Genomic DNA, 16782 nt, shown 5'->3' on the forward strand with positions numbered 1-16782 from the left:
ATAGTATGCCTGTCCTATCAGAAACTGCCACGTCGTCACTCCTGGTTGGTGCATTCAGATCACACCACCTCACGCTATGTCTTGTTCGAATCACGCCACCTTAAGTCATGCCTTCAAGCATGCACATAAGGGGCTTGCTCACTGTGCATGCCCAAAGGTTTACTCACTGCGCAAGCGCAAAAGGGGGCGCATTGCACCAGGGAAGCAGCAGGGGGCACTGCTATCTGTGGCTCTCCACAGTGGTCCTTTAGGTCTACTGCTCCAGGGAGTCACCATCCTCAATACAATATGGTATCCAGTTTTTTGGAGACCTGTACACCTGCCCTCATTGATTATACAGAGTGTCTTACAAATGTTTGTTTATACTAGAAAGCATTTGGCGAATATTTTCATTCCTCTTTGCCTTATTTCACAATAATGGGAGTTAAGAACTGATCAATGTATCACCACAATTAACATCCTGTAACTAAAGTTTGCATTTTGTCTTCTCCATCTTTATCAGTGTGTAAAGACTTAGTTACCACAGCAATGGCTAAGGACTGATGCTAAAAGGGGAACAGATGTTTCTAAAAACCAAAGTGTCTCCCACAAGTTCAAGGAGCCAAAGTGTTACATAGTTTAAGCTAGTCTTCCATTGATGGCAAGTTTGGATTCTAAAGTGCTTGGGGCTTTTCACTGTTCCATCACTTAGTTGTTGGTTATAGGCTGCCCTGAGGAGAGAGAAGTTAACCAGAGCAAGGTGGCCTCACTAGCTAAAAGAAGATTCAGGTAAGAGACTTTTCCTTAGAGTCAAAATCAGGCAATACTCCCATCATCTGAGGGAAAGGCTGCTTGGATTGGCTTCTAGGAATACTGGTGTTCTTGGTTCATTTCTACTTCTGTGATAAAAGACCCTGAAGGCAACATAGGTGAGAAAGGGTTTTTCTCAGCTTACAGCTTACAGCCCATCATAGCAGGGAAGTCAAAGCTGCAGAAACCTGAGGCAGTTAGTCACATCGCACCCACCAGAGAGAGTGCAGTAAGGAATGTATGCATGCTTAGCGCTCAGCTAGCCTTCTCTACCTTACATAGGCAAGGGTCCAAAACCAGGGAACGGTGCTGCCAGCTTCCAAGTTGGGTCTCTTCCTACATCAGGCTCAGCAGTCAGGAAAACTGTGCAAAGATATACCATAGGCCAACCTGGTCTAGAGAATCTCTCACTGAGATTCTCTTTCCAAGAGATTCCAGCCTGTGCCAAGTTGACAATGAACACTAACCATCACACTCAACTGTCTTGCACTCAGATGCACATCTGCACACACAAAGATAAAAAATAAATGTTAGTAAATGCAAAAACAGAATACTTAGAGCCTTAAAATCTACCAGAAGGACTGGATTTTTAAGTGCCAATTGCTGGAAAACCAATGGATTAGATTGACATTCAGGATACTAGTTAAGTAATTTAAAATCCTCAGGCACCTGGTGGAAGAACTTAGGGCAGGGTCCTAAGGAACAAAGGGTATAGAAGTTTGTGGGAAAGGCAAGGAAATTGAGACAGAACAAAAGATTCATATCAGTAAAGTTTATAATGAAGAATATTTAATTTTCTTCTCAAACTCATGATAGGCTTTCTGCACCTTCAGATAATAGGCTTGGAATTTACTTGAATTCAAATTAAAATAAGATGAAATTTTCATTAACTGTTTAAGAATTAAAAGTAATACTAGAGTATGTAAGTAGATTTTTAAATGAAATGCATATTATGTTCAAACATAATTAAAAACGTATTTTTACTATTTTTATACATTGGAAATAGTTCAATAGGATTAATTATTGATAGAAATAAAGGAAATTTCTTCTTAGTATATTATACAAGCATATTTTAAAAGCTCATTATGTCTTCAGCATAAAGTATAAACTTTATTTCTTTTAATATACTCATTAAGACTGAAATATAAACTTAATTAAAGAATTATTTTTAAGTATGCCAAAATCAATTAACAAAGTTATATTTTAGATCATCAAATGCCTCATTTTACTAAACATGAACATTCCTAAGTAGAAAGAGAAAAGTCAAGCTGGGAGATTTTAATATGAAAGGTCTTTAATCCTAGCACTTGGGAGGCACAGGCAGGCAGATCTCTGAGTTTGAGCCACCATGGTCAATGGAGAGAGTTCCAGGACAGCCAGAGCTACACAGAGAAACACAAAAAACCAAAACAAATAAACAAACAAAACCAGGAAGAAAAAAAAGAAAGAAAGAAAAGTCAAGGGCGCTTAAAATCAAATTAAATAAAGTTATGCAGCTTAGCCTGGTCATCGACCCACTTTTCAGCCAAGGCTGACCCTAAACTTCCAGTTTGCCTTCATTTCCTGGTGCTGAGGTTACAGGCCTGCAGCACAACACTGTAATTTACGAAGTGCTGGGGGTTGAAGTCAGGACTTTATGCAAGTTAGGCCAGTACTGCACCAATCCCCATTGACACCATTTTACTTATTTATTTTTGAGATGATTGATACACAAAAATATCTTATACATCATTAATATACATATCTTGATGAGTTTGGAAATAAGAGGACATTTATGGTCTAGTCTCTACAACAAAAACAAATACATAGCCCTCATTCTAAGGTCTCCTGTTGTCGGAGTCACTGAGTTGCAATGACTGAGTTACTTTTATTTCTGTGATGAGACTATTTAATATGTCCATTCTTTTAACAAACTTTTGGTGTAGCTAGCTGTGTGCTCAGGGGTGCAGTAGATATCCAGCATTCATCATGCATGGCTGCCATTGTGTGATGTTTAAACAATGCCTTTGCATTTTTCTACATAAACTTTCTCAGGTGGATTACAACTCAAGTGCTCACCTGCCACCATTAGCATCTAGACAGCAACTTCCTACGATAGTTGACCACACTTTGTTCACTGATTGGAAGAAAATGTTAAAGATTTGCCTTCAGTGGGTGTCAGTGAGACACTATGCCTGACAACAGATAGGATAAGTTACGGGTAGCAAAGGCTTTGTCCTGGCAGTCCAAGACAAGTAACTGCACCTGAACTGTGACAACAGACTACAGTGACTGAGTTATAAATAGCAAAAAGCAGAACTTTCCTACAATAAAATGTTTACAAGTAAGCATAGATGAATCAGGGTTTGGGGACGTGTTTCAGTGGGCAAAGTCTCAGAGCCCCAGGACCCACATAGATCCTGGGTGCGTCATCATGAGAATGCAACTCAGTGATGTGGGAACAGAAGCAGGGGGATCCCGGGTGCCTCCTGACAGTCTGTTCAACTTGGTGAGCTCCAGGGTCAACGAGAGACCGTGTCTCAAAAAATGAAGTTGTAGAGTATTCAAGAAAGACATCTGTGATTGGCTTCTGGGCTTCACATGCATGCCCAGACACAAGCACGCTCACACATGTCCCCACACATGAACATATACACCTGTGTGCACAAGCAGACTCACCCTTATACAAACAAATATATGCACCACACAGAAAGAAAAAAATGCCTACATCAATTTGTAATATTAAGTGAGAAATAGAATGGTTCAGCTAAAAGTAAACCTACGTTTAGTAATTAGATACCTTTCCTGTCTCATGCTAAATATCCTGGAATAGTCTACGCTGCTTGTAGAAAGCTTCAATTAATATGAGCCAATTATTATTCTGTATCAGTGTGAGACTAAGCTTTGGCACCTGATCAGGTTTTCTTTGTTCACTTCCTTTGTTTTTGATGTCCGTGGATGACTTTAGAAGCCTACAAAATGCAGAACAAGTACTTTGCAGTGGCCATCTGATGATGGAGGAAGCCATTCTGACAAGTCACTCAACACTCTGCCCAGGCCAGGGACGCCACTTAGCAGGCAAAGATGTCTGTTACTTAGCATGTCTGTTACTGATGAAATACACACAAGAGCTTCTCAGCCATAAAACTTCCCTGTATTATGGTTTTCCTTACAGCTCAAGGCATAAGAACATAGACTTATTATCAACATTAAGGTGAATTACACATACATTGCAGATCATTTTTTTTTTTTGTGGGCACTGTTGAAATAAGTTTAGTGTTTCCTGAAATGCATTATCAATCATTTGAAACACAGTGGTGGCTGTCAATGATTCCTGGCTCTTTCTATTTTGAAATATTGATAGGTTGGCTTTAAATTTGCCTATAACCCACATTCCAGGAATGACTTCCTCTTTGTGGGTGATTTCACTTGGTACACTGGGGAAATAGGCTAACTTGTTTCCTGCCAATTTCATATGTGTTTTCAATTCAATACCACCCAGATGCATTTGACTCAATACTTCTGAAAAATTAACAAAGCTAATTAGTGGTTAAGTGAAGTCTGATCAGCTCTGGCAAACAGTTTTCCTCTACTTACAAGTACCGTATTTTTCCTGAAAAGTTTCAGAGTCCATCAAGGTTTTTTTTTAAACAGTCAGCTCCCCATATACATATTTGTTTTTTAAGTCTGAATATAAGGAAAAATACTTGTACTAGTGAGGAATGGCTCTCTGTGGATTCTTTCCATGAAATCTGCTGTGTGTTAGGCATATCAGTATATCCAAGGTAAGATGGATGAGAGGTAGAGGGGCAAGGGGAGGAGGAAAAGGCTTACCAGGCATGTCATGTTCACTGTGCTTGGTCTACTAACTCAAAAGCAAACACTCAAATGATATAACCTTCTTCTACAAATAGGACCTTTGAGGAAATGCTTCAAATATTTATATTTGACAACCTCTCAGATCTGTGGCTGTAACTGATTCCTTTCCCTATTGATTCTATCACATAAAATTTTGTGAAAGATAAAATGTCAGGCCATCTCTTTCCTAAATATAACCTTGCCTTTTGAATTTATAGTGAAATAATGGGAAAAATAAATTATGTTACAACAATAGCCAGATACAGATTAACATGTTATTTAAAAGGCTTGAATAGCTCTAATTAGCATTAAACAGATGGGTATGTGTATGTATACAACTTGTCATTAAGTAGTCAAAAACAACTAACTATATTTTATGAGATTATGTCATTTTGATATATTTATGATGAACAAAATGCAGACATGGGAATATGACCATAAATAGTCTCATTGTTCCCTTGGATAAGAATCATTTCCTACCCAAAATATGACTCCAAGTGTCAAAAAAATCTGAGGAATGTGTTCCACATAGGCAGGTCGTCAGGACTCTGCTGAGAAGTGGCTGTGACTTTTACCCACTAAGCACATCCTTGGTTGGTTGTGTTGTGTGGTGTTGTCTCAGGATGTTGGTTGTGTTGTGAATCATTGTCCCAGGACCTTTGTTGTGTTATGCAGTGCTGCCTCAGGACCTGTGCTGACCCACAGATGTCCCCACCTTCACCCCTCAGAAAGACATGACTTTGAAAATTGAGATGCTGTAGTTAAGAATTGAACAAGTAAATTTTCTAAACACTGTAATGAAATGCTAGACAAAATTAAACTTGAGAATAGAGAGGTTTATTTGACTGTGGTTTAATGGATATGGCCCATCATGGCAGAAAATGCATGGCAAGAATGACTCCAGGGGTGGTGTGTGTGTGGCAGGTGTTTTCTCACATCTGGTTAGACCAGGTAGGAGTCACTTACCAGGAGATGCAGCCAGATCGTACAGCTCAGGACACAAACCCCAAAGATTCACTCCTTCAAGAGAGACCTCACCTTCCCAAGTTTCCACCAATTCTCCAAATAGAGTTACTATCTGGGGACTAATTATTCAAACACACAAGCATATATAGGGGAAATCATACCTTAAGGCCAAACCATGAACTTTCATGGCAACTCAACATTGTGATAAATCTCTGTTGGATGTAGTAAACTTTTAATACTTTGTTTTATAAATAGCTTGACACTGGATTTTCTTCGAAATCCACCAATACCGAATTTTTCTCATTATTAACCAGAAAATTACTAGCAGTTTCCCATTCCATGAAAGAACTGGAGTGATTTTTGGCAAACATGTTTTTGTTGTTATTTTGTTCAGTTTTTTGGTTTTGATTTTTTTTTAATCAAGCCGGTTTGAAGAAAGGAACTTAGGAACTTGGGAGCCTGGGCTCCAATACTCTGGGAATTTATACCTGACTCACAAACTGTCCTCGTCACATCTAACCACGACCATATTGTTCAGAAATACTCTGTATTATCAATATGCCTGCCTAGCAATCAGTTAAGACACTGTCGCTTGTTATATTTTAAAATAGCCTTAGTTAACCTGGGGCATGGCAGACATTAATCCTCTAAACAACTTCCCACAGTGGGGCAGGTATGTGATCCCTGACCCAAGCCCATGCCATCTGCTTCTAATAACTTCTATAAAGCAACCTCCCATCCGTAATCCCAAATACTTGCTAATCTTCTTCATCTGGGCCGAATTTCCATCCATGCCTGCCACGTATTTCTCTTCCATCTAACCCATGGCGGCCTTCCTCTCCTCTCTTCTCCGGACCCTGTCCTCAGGTCTCTCTCCTTCCTCCTCTTGGTTGTCTTCTTCCCAGGATTCCTCTCTCTAAACCCAGGAACCTTAGCCACACATCTATTTCCTCTGCCCTGCCCAGGTGGGATGGCTTTTTGTTAATTAACATCAAAATACATCTGATCATCCCCCAACAACCAAGCTGGTTTGATGAAAGGCTTAGGAACATGGGGACCTGGGCTCTGATACTCTGGGAATTTATATTTGACTCACAAACTGTCCTCGCCACATCTAACCGTGAGAGCTGTTGGGTTAGCATGCTTGTTGGCGTGGGCCTGACACCAGATACTTCAGGAAGTTTCAAGGGCTTCCTGCCTTATCTCTCATTCTGCACAGGGAACAAGACACAATGTCATGTGTCTTTTGATAACAGTCATGACAGGAGTTGAGAAAAATTGCTCATAAATCACATTTCAATTTTCCCTTTAACAACCATTTCACCTTTCAGCTGGAGGGAAACCCTGTCCCAGCTCCAGCTATTACAAAATATCGAGCCGACCCCAACTTTGCACAGCCTAGAGGCTGAGGCAGGTGGCGGCAAGCTTTGCATCCAGGGTGACACTCCTTGGGGCAGAGGGGAGTTCAGAGCTTGGGCCGCCCACAGGCCGGTTCTCCCCGGTTTCTCTAACTCATGGTGTGCGCGCCCACTCTTCGCATCAACACGGATATCATCTGCTCATACAGACTTCTTCAACAGCCGTGGCCATTAGCATTTTAATGAAGTCTTGAGAGCTCATCTTCTCAGATGTCAGTTTCTGTAACTAGGCGGTAAGATCGGTCTTGGCGAATGCTCCTTACTAGTGTTTTCCAGCATACCTCGGAGCGTACAGAATATAAAACAGATAGAGGGCGAAGAGTGGTCGAAGATGATAGAGTGAGGAATCTGGTTTCTTCCACAGCTCTGCACCTCCGGCGATGCATCGTCCATCTATAAGCAATGTAGTGTAGAACACCGGTAAGACGGAGATGAAATAAACTAAAGTAGTTTTATTATTAACAAAAAAGAATTCAACATCACGGGCTTACTAAAGGATCTTAGAGTGGAGGAAATGAGCCAAGAGGCTGGTGCCTGGAAAGAGGGTGCAATCCCTAAGGAGACACTCGTGTCTGTTACAGGGCGAGCGCTCTGAAGAAGACACTGGCTCTCTGAGACACTGACGACCTTGGCTTCAGTTTGAAACGCTCCGGCAGGCTCAGGGTCTGAGTCCCTCTTCTGAAGGTGACAGTCGTGTTTGGTGAAAGTTGTGGAGCTCTGAGGATGGTAGACTGAGCTGAGCAGGAGTAGTTCTCTAGGATTGGACCACAAGGCGAGCGTCCCTGCACACGTGCTTCCTTACTGGCTGAAACACAACCACCAAGCATCCTCCTCATGGCCCCACTGTCTTTCCATACTAGACTGAAATTCTCAGAGACAATGAGCCCAAAAAAAACTCCTTCCTGTCATTTGTCAGGTGCACCCCTGGTGATGTTTCCTAAGAAACATTTTTTGCTTTCCTTCTTCGCCTGCCAGACTTTGTTGCTGTCTTTAATTTACAGTTTTTCCAGCTATTTCCCCAAAGGTTTATATTTAACAAGTTATTTTCTATTTTCTTACCGAATAAGAGATATACGTGGGGCTGGATGTTTGGCTCAAAAGGAGACAGGAGCATATATTGCTCTTGCTAAGAGCCCCAGTTTAGTTCCCAAACTCAAATCCACCTGTTAGCAACAGCTCCAGGAAATCCAGTGCTCTCTTCTGACCTGAGTGAGCACTGTACACACACATACAAATAGGCAAAATACTCACACACACAAAGTAAATAAATCTACAAACAGTTTCTTAAAAGAAGGTGAAATCTACTAAGTAGGTTGTTGCAGTTTTACCTGAATTTCCCTGGCGTAAATAAGGAGAATTTAAGAAAATACATTATAACAGCTAAATGGAAAAATAAATTTATTCCCTTATTCCTTGCCTTTTAAAATTAGTTCTGCTGTTCTCCTGCTTGTATGAATAGCTGTTTCCCTACTTTCACAAGAGACCTAAAAGAACATATAAAGAGGAAATGGTTTGCTTTTTGTTGTTGTTGTTTTTGTGGTTTTGTTTTTATGCTGACAATTCTGGAAACGCCGGTTGCTGACGTGTCCCTTCTGCCCTGGCTTGTGGCCACACAGTACATCCTGACAGGAGCTTAGCACAGAGGAACACAGAGTAGCTCATGGTCAGGTGGAAAGAGGGGGAGGGGCAAGGTCCCCTGAGCTCCGTCTGGGGGAGTAGGAAAGGCAATTGCTGCTAAGCCCAGGAGCCTGAATTCAGTGCCAGGAAGACGACCCACATGGAAGAAGAAGAGAATCAGTTCCTACAATCTGTCCTCTGACCTCTACACATGTGCTCTGTCATGTGAGCCCACAAGGAAATAAATAATATGAAAATATTTGCATGAAGCCCCCACCATTTTTAACACTTCTGCCACTTCTTTCTAGTGCCACTGGGCAGAACAAACCTTTATCAGTCCTTACAGGACATTTCAGATCCAAGGTATAAACACCTTTTCAAAAGTTGATTTCAATTCATGCACACCTTTTTCAAAATTTCTTAGGAAAATTGTGGCTGGATCTCTAGCACCTGATAGCTGACAGAAATGAAAGTATTTCTTCTCCTACTCATAGCAAATTATTTGATATGATAATTTGTTGGTATTGGTAGGCTATCATAAAACCGGGGCTTTAATTCAGTGTGTGTGTGTGTGTGTGTGTGTGTGTGTGTGTGTGTGTGTGTGTGTGTTTAAATGGACTCCATGTTCATGAAGGTGCACAGGTGCCCGGGTCTGTTCATGCTTGAGGTCAGAGAAGAAAACCTTGTAATTCCCAGCTTTTCTTAAGATAGAGTGTTCCATGGCCTGGGACTTTGCTAAGCAGTCAAGGCTAGCTGGATCATGAGTTCCCAGGGGTTTACCTGTCTCCACCTTCCATCTCGCCATCACGAGATTATTAGCATGCCTCCATGCCCAGCTTCTTAAGGGGATCCTGGGGATAGAACTGTGGTCCCATCACTTGTACAGTGAGAACATTGGAAGTGGAGTCATGTCTACAGCTCAGCTTTAATCTTTCTTTTATTATAATTATTTATCATGATTATACCCTTGAGAAGAGTGGACCGCTCGTTCTCCACAGTTGTGGGGGGACAGGGGACTGCCTCTGACAGGAACTCTGGTGCTCCCAATTTGATCACCTCCCCTTGGTGAGGCGACCTAGTGGGCACAGAAAGGAAGGGGATGCCAGCTATCTGGGTGATACCTGATAGGCTGTGGTCATAGGTGAGGGAGGAGGGCCCTCCTGTCAGAGGTCTAGGGGAGGGCAACAGGGCAGAAGAGGGAGGAAGGGTGGGAACGGGAAGATACAAGCAAGAGGACAACAATTGGGATGTAATATGAATAAAGTAAATAAATAAAAATAAAGCAGACTCTTATTTGGGAAGAATAGACTCGTTACAAAGTGATACACATTTTATGGACTCTGTTGGAAAGACGAAAGAGAATGCAGTTTAAAATACTAAGAAGAAACTAGAAAACCAAAGAGCACAGTCAAAGCAATAAGGAAGCCGCAGCCAGACCTGAAACAACCAAGAACCCAGGCATTATCTACAGATCATTCCTTCCCAAAACCAACAAAAATTGCTGAAAGTGGACTCTTAAATCCTTGTCAAAATTTCCAAATGGTGGTTATATACAGAGGTCTCTTGGAAGCCACGTTTGTAAAAACAGGTATCTATCAGGAATCTTGAAAGTTTTCTTCTATGTAGACATGTACACCATCAGAGACTAAAAAATGCTAGAGGCTGATCCCATGGAAACATGAGATATAAGACTCCCTGCCCACCCCACCCCTCCCCCCCCCCCCCCCCGAGAGAGAGAGAGAGAGAGAGAGAGAGAGAGAGAGAGAGAGAGAGAGAGGGAGAGGGAGAGAGAGAGAGAGAGAGAGGAGAGGGAGAGGGAGAGGGAGAGGGAGAGGGAGAGGGAGAGAGAGAGAGAGAGAGAGAGAGAGAGAGAGAGTCCAGATGCATGTACATGTGTGTGGACACGGCTGTGTAGAGGCTGACAACTTTCAGAATTGTTTTATAAGTACTGTTTATATTTTGGGGGTGACAGGGTCTCACTGTACTGCGACCCACCGAGTAAGTAGGCTATATTGGATGGCCAGTGCAGCTCAGGGATCCACCTATATATCTGCCTCCAAAGTGCTGAAACTGTCAATAAATGCCATAACACCCAGCTTTTGTATATGTGTGTGAGGGGTATGCATGTATGTATTTGTGTAAACATGTATTTGAGCAAATGAGTGTGGAGGCCTGATTGACATTATGTGTCTCTCTTAATCCACTTTATTTATTGAGCCAGAAACTCTTGGTGGGCATGGAATGCATAAATTCTGACTAGAGTTACCTCACTGGCTTACCACAGAGATTTGTGTCTCGGCTTCCCTAGTGCTGGGTCTAGGCAGTGGTATGCCCTCCTCACATTTTACCCTTTTTGGGTTTTTTTGTTTGTTTGTTTGATTTGGTTTATGTAGACTCAAGGATGGAACCTAGGTGCTTTACTGACTAAGCCATCTCCTCAACGTCAAGGTCAACTTCAGTCATACAGTTTTGTGAGTCATCAGTCAACGCTGTGGGAAAGACGAAGAACATGAATCAAGATGGAATCTTAAATATCCACTGTGCTTTGTAACACAGGAAACTACAGATTAAAACCCATTCCATTAGGAATATACAAATCATTCTCCATGGGAAGGATTCTGTAGCTCTATTTGTCTTTGAACAATGGTGCTCAAAACTTTGCTCAGAGAAATGAGAAAATTCCCTGGAGACTTAGAGCGTCACAACTTGTTGTTCAAAAAGTACACATCACATTCATTACAACAGCAAGCTGGGCACGGAGGCAGAGGCTCATGTGCGTTGGAACTCAGCAAGTTAATAAGAGGAGATCAAAGACAGTGAGAAACATGCTGAAGGATATCCAAGTACAGGATGCGTGCGGGAAAGCGAAGCTAATGAGAAACCGGCTAAACAGCTCATCAGTTAAGAGCACTTGCTGCATAGCCTGGTTTTGTTTCCACCCAGCACCTGTGTTGTGAAGCTCAAAATTGCCTGGGACTATGGCTCAAATGGGGATGGGCATTCCAAGGTCATTTTTTTTAAATTTTTTGATCAAGTTTTATTTTTCTAATGGGCTCCATCTGCTGCAAAAAGAAACTTCTTTGATGAGGAGTGAGAGCTACCCGTATGTGGATATAGAGATAGGTATTTAGAATGCTTTGTAGGATGAGGCTGGTTTAGGAAAATGGCAAAAGCTGGTTCTCCTCTAGAGTCAGCCCATGGCCTCACCGGCCACGGGGTATTGCCGAGGTTTTCACTAGCAGGCATAAACTCTTTTCTACTGAGTCGGCGTTATATTCAATTAGTCGTTGGTTACCACAAGACATAAGTGTCACTTCTGCACCCTTGAGTACGTCTTCTCTTGCTGGTCTTTGCTGTGATTTACACCTAGGTAAGACTGTTGTTGCTTTTCTTTTTTCCTTTAGCATCTTGCATTTCATTTTTGGATACTGTGACAACTATTGCTTAGGAAAGAGGATTCCAGGCCAGTTTATAACACTTTCTGAGAAGTAATGAAGCTTTAGAAGCCCTCCTATGCATTGATATCAATATTATTCATATATATGTGCATAGTATGTATGCATGTGTGTGAATGTGTACAATGTGATTGCATGTACATGTGTGCACACTGCATGTGGATGCCAGAGATTGGCACCAGCTGTATTTTACTGTGGCTATCTGTGTTATCCTTTGAGAAAGAGCCTGCCATGGAACTCAGACTTTACATATTTTCTAGAGTGCCTAGCCAGTGAGCTGCAAGGATTCCTCCTGGTCCTGGAATTACAGATATGGGTGACCAAGTTAGGTTTTTATATGGCATGGAGAATCTGAACTCAGGTCCTCATGCTTGCAAGGCAAGCCATTTACTAATGGAACCACATACCAGCCGGGTACTCATGTATCTTGTTTCCAAACTCATTGCTGTTTCTTGGATTGCCAACTTCTGTGTCACATGGTGGATGTTCCCTCCTTAACTTTAGCATTTTTCATGCCTTTCTGTGTTCATGTTCACATGTTTCCACATATGCATTGTAGAAAACTACACTTAGGATTTGTTCATGAGACTCTACAAGTGGCTAGAAATCTGTTTCATTAATTTTAAAATGTCACCATTTCCTTATAATTTTATTACACTTACTTATTGTGTGTCAGTATACTGAAATTCCACCTCTCTCTTTGTAGAACATATTTATGCTAACAATTTTGCCATCTTGTTTACAATGAATAGGTTAAGGTTAATGAATTAATAATAATAAATTTAAAAGATAAGGTTTCAAAAATATTTTAATCCATAGAGTATGATTAACTTTATTAAAAATATTCTACCATTGACTCTGTTCCGTGGTGATAGTTAATATCTTCTAAACGACTCCTGCTGCTGGTCTTATAATAGAGAGACTGGTATTCATAGCACAGTCTCTCAGTCTTCCTGGTCCCTTAGCATCAGCATTTCACTTTTCACAGATAACTCATATTTCCAAAAAAAATAAAATAAATAGGAGAAAAATAAAGATTAAAAGTAGGAGCATACAGTAGGATAGAAGGGAGAAAATGAAAAGTAAAACCCAAGCTTTTCAGAAATAATCATCTAAAAATTCCCAAATAACATATTAGATAACACACTAAGAAGAAAACAATTCTTCTGGTCAAATGCAAAAATCTATTTGCTGTATATATAGAACTCTGGCCCTAATTAATATATAACTTTGATCATTAATAGACAGTTTTGGGAGAATGTGGGAATTACTCTAGGGAGCAGGGAGACGGATCAATAGCTATTTGCACCTGCTTTGTAAGCTCAAGCAGTTGAGTTCAGATCCCAGAACCCACGTGAGAAGCCAAGCATGGCTGCATGAATCTGCCACTCCAGCACTTAGAGAACAGAAGCAGGCAGTTCCCCAGGACTGATTGGCCTCTGAGACCCTGACTCAAGGGACTAAGGCAGAGAGAGTTGATAGGACGTTGACCCCCTTCTGGCCTCTGCCTATGCTCACTGCCTGTGTGCGCCCCAGACTCCACACCCCACACAAAACACATGGAGTTATTCTTTGTTCTGTTGGAACAGTGAACATGGCATACAGTACTGTTTGTGTGAATTTCTGTTTCAAACATGTATTTCACAAACTTTCATTTGTAATTTGAAGAGTACATTGAGTTTAAAACAGATTTATGGTAATATCATATATCATGCATTTGATATATCAATCCCCAACTCTTTTTTCCCTCTAACTTAATTTGTTTTTTTATGAAAAAGTTTTCTTTTATTGAAAATATATTTTTATCACATAATATATTCTGTTTATGGTATCTTTTAAAAATTAAAAAATAAGATGTGAGGCAACAGATATTAGATAGAGAAGTTTATTAGATGAGCATGGGGAGAGAAGAAAGGGGGGAAGGGTACCCCAGAGAGAGACAGACAGAGAAAAAGAAAGAAGAGAGAGGTAAAAGCTAAGAGGTAATAGGGGTAAGATGGAGAGAGGGGAGAGAGAGAGCGAGAGAGGGAGAGGGGGAAAGGTAAGAGAGAGCTATGAAGAGGGTTTGGCCTTCTATAACCTTGGGTTGGGCCACACCCAGTGGGAGGCAGGCAATGACATCACAGGCAGGCAGACTGAAGTCCAATCCTAACAGTGTCCCCTCCCTCTACTCATCCCAGCTCTGACCTCCCCTCCCATCAGGATCTACTCACTTTCTGTTTCTCATTAGCATTAGCAAATAAACAGGCTTCAAAGGGATGGTAATGAAATACAAAATAAAATAAAACTAACACATCAGAATTGGACAAAACAATCAAAAGTATGAAAAAGAGCCCAAGAGAAGGCACAAGAAACAGACTCTCTTGTTCTCACCCTCAGGGATCACATAAAAATTATTAAACTGGAAGTCATAATATATATGCAAAGGACCTGCCTGGTAAAGATGTGTACAGACCCTGTGCACGCTGCCTTGGTCTCTGAGTTCATATGAGCTTTGATTATGTTGATGTGCAGAGCCTGCTTTTTTAGTGTTCTCCATCTCCTCTGGCTCTTACCCCCTTTCTGACTCTCTTCCTCAGTTCCCTGAGCCCTGAGGGGAAAGATTTGATAGAGACATCCCATTCAGGGATGAGTGTTCCAAGGTCTCTGCATATTTTCTGGCTGTGGGTCTCAGCCTTTGTTCTCATCTACTGTGGGAGGAGGCATTTCTGATAATGGCTGAGCAAGGCTATGAGCACAGCAGAATGTCATTCGGAATCATTTTGTTGCTATGTTTTTCAGTAGAACAGTCTCTGATAATGTGTCACCCAAGCAATGCCAGGTTTGGGTTTCATCTTTTCTATTACTGTAATAAAGTACTCTGACCATGGCAAGTTACAGAAGAAAGGGATTATATTGGGCTTATGTTTCTAGAGTGATTAAGACTCCATCATCATCGTGGTAGGGAAATGTGGCAGCAGTTAGGCATGGTGGTAGAGCAGTAGAGAGAGCATATCTTGAACCAGAAGCACTGGAAAAGCAGAAAGACACATAGAATGGCACGTAGCTATTAACATATCAAACTGTACGCCCAGTGGCATATGTCATCTGGCAAAGTCACATGCACATCTACCTACACAATGCCACCAAGTGCAGACTACATATTAAAACATCTCAGTTTGTTGGGAACATTCTAATTTAAACCACTACAGTATATGAGCTATTTTCAACTCAGAATAATAGTATAGGAATATTATGATACTGTTCTCATTAATTTTTATCAACTTGAGCCAAGGGAAACTCAATTAAAGGAATTGCCTACATCAGATTTGCCTGTAGGTGAGTCTGTGGGTCTTTTTCTCTATTAATGATTGATGTAGAAGTTCCCGCCCAATGTATTTGGCATCATCACTGGGTTGTAGAAAGCAAGGACATCCAGGCATGGGAGCAAGACAGGAAGTAGTGTTCCTACTCTGTCCCTATATCCTGGTTCCTGCCTCCTGGTCCCTGCCTTCTGGTCCTGCCTTGAGCTTCTGCCCTGGGCTGTAACTGTCAAGCCTTATAAATTTCTTTCCTTGAGTTGGTTTTGGTCACTCTTTCATCATGTTAACAGAGAAGATAACTGGGGACAGGATACTTTAAAGATGTGTATAATAAAGGAGCATATAATAAGAACTGTATTACAAGACAGTATATAGATAGTAGTATTCATATTTTCTCCTTAGCATATTCAGAAAATTTCTAGAGGCACATATGAGGAATATTTAATATTACTTAAAGGTGGGATATTTTAAAAAGTTGGTTTCTGTATTAACTTGATATAGGTCCATCATTAATTTATATTGTTATACGATAAAAAGCCAAATGTATATAGAAATAAAAGCAATCCTAGTAATTAAATGTCCAGTCTTAGTTTTATACTGACATCAGTCCTTGGATAAAATGATCCCAGTCTTCAACCCTGTTCTTTCTTCCTTTGTAATTTACTTATTTCCACACACAAGATCTAAAAGAAGGGAAGCAGTTAACTTTTGTTTGATTCCTCAAGTTATTATTTGCACATATTCTGAAGTATGAATTTTTAAAGTCCTAAATGTTTCAAAGATTTTTTTTCCTCAGTGATATTCTTTTTTCAAACAGGGGAGATGAAAGGAAGAAAGTGTTTTGAACAAGTCAATGAAAATAGAGGGTTTCAAAGAGTGCCCCAGGTGGGAGGCATGGCGCCATTAATCTGTCGGAAACCATAACCACAACTTTGAAAACAGGGTGAGTCAGAAGGGGATTGCCTGGAAGCACAAATGATAGGATTCTGCATTTAGCATCTCTGATTCATCACAGTGAATTAGCGGAACCAGCTGATGTGATGAGGCAGAATTTGCTGCTCCTACACCAGTTTGCCAGTGAGAGTCCATATGTCTATCTGGAAAGCCTGGAAAGTTCTGTTGCTAGATCTTGCTTCCCTTACCTCCTCCCTACCCAAAGGAAAAGCACGAAGAAGAAAGAGATAGAAAGCAGAAAAGAGATGGACAGGGAGTGTAAAGAGAGAGAGGAGATGAACTGTTCAGACAGTGTAGATATTTTGTAGACCTTAGTAAATAGTCACCATGGCTTTAAGTAGGAAAGAGGAGAGACGATGAAGGAGAGACCGTTGCCCATGAAGAACAGCAAAGACATTGGAAAGAGAAATAGTAGCATCACATGCTCCTGTGACAAAAACTTGT

General features: G+C 41.0%; 1 long non-coding RNA gene across 1 annotated transcript in view; it reads left to right on the plus strand.

Annotated features, from left to right (window-relative positions):
• The window catches only part of LOC311597558, a 32251-nt gene extending 15942 nt beyond the window's left edge, over positions 1 to 16309 (plus strand). Inside the window, exon 3 of the long non-coding RNA XR_014779258.1 lies at positions 16202 to 16309. This is a non-coding gene — a long non-coding RNA (uncharacterized lncRNA). The remainder of the gene's footprint in view (positions 1 to 16201) is intronic.
• Positions 16310 to 16782: the final 473 nt, after the last annotated feature.

This window comes from Acomys minous, assembly GCF_964271855.1.
Source record: "Acomys minous genome assembly, chromosome: 5".
Taxonomy (NCBI): Eukaryota; Metazoa; Chordata; class Mammalia; order Rodentia; family Muridae; genus Acomys; species Acomys minous.